Consider the following 266-nt stretch of genomic DNA (forward strand, 5'->3'; position numbering starts at 1 on the left):
TCTGTGAAAAATCTCTTCCTAATATCCAACCTAAACCTCCCCTTGAGTGTATGCCCTCTTGTCCTATTGTTGTTCAGCACCTAATGCAAACTCTTCTTGTGTCCTAAACTCTCATTTTTAGCAACACTTGCCCCTTTAGCCTGGAGAAGAGGAGGCTCAGGGGAGACCTAACCACCCTCTCCAACTCCCTGCCAGGAGGTTGGAGTCAGGTGGGGGTTGGTCTCTTCTCCCAGGCAACCAGCAGCAGGACAAGAGGGCACAGACTC

General features: G+C 50.8%; 1 protein-coding gene across 1 annotated transcript in view; it reads right to left on the bottom strand.

The window, feature by feature from the left end:
• The window catches only part of CCNL2 (cyclin L2), a gene marked incomplete at both ends in the record, with an annotated part of 7210 nt that overhangs the window by 289 nt on the left and 6655 nt on the right, over positions 1–266 (bottom strand). The window lies entirely within an intron of this gene.

This window comes from Acanthisitta chloris, unplaced genomic scaffold (assembly GCF_000695815.1).
Source record: "Acanthisitta chloris isolate BGI_N310 unplaced genomic scaffold, ASM69581v1 scaffold31231, whole genome shotgun sequence".
Lineage (NCBI taxonomy): Eukaryota > Metazoa > Chordata > Aves > Passeriformes > Acanthisittidae > Acanthisitta > Acanthisitta chloris.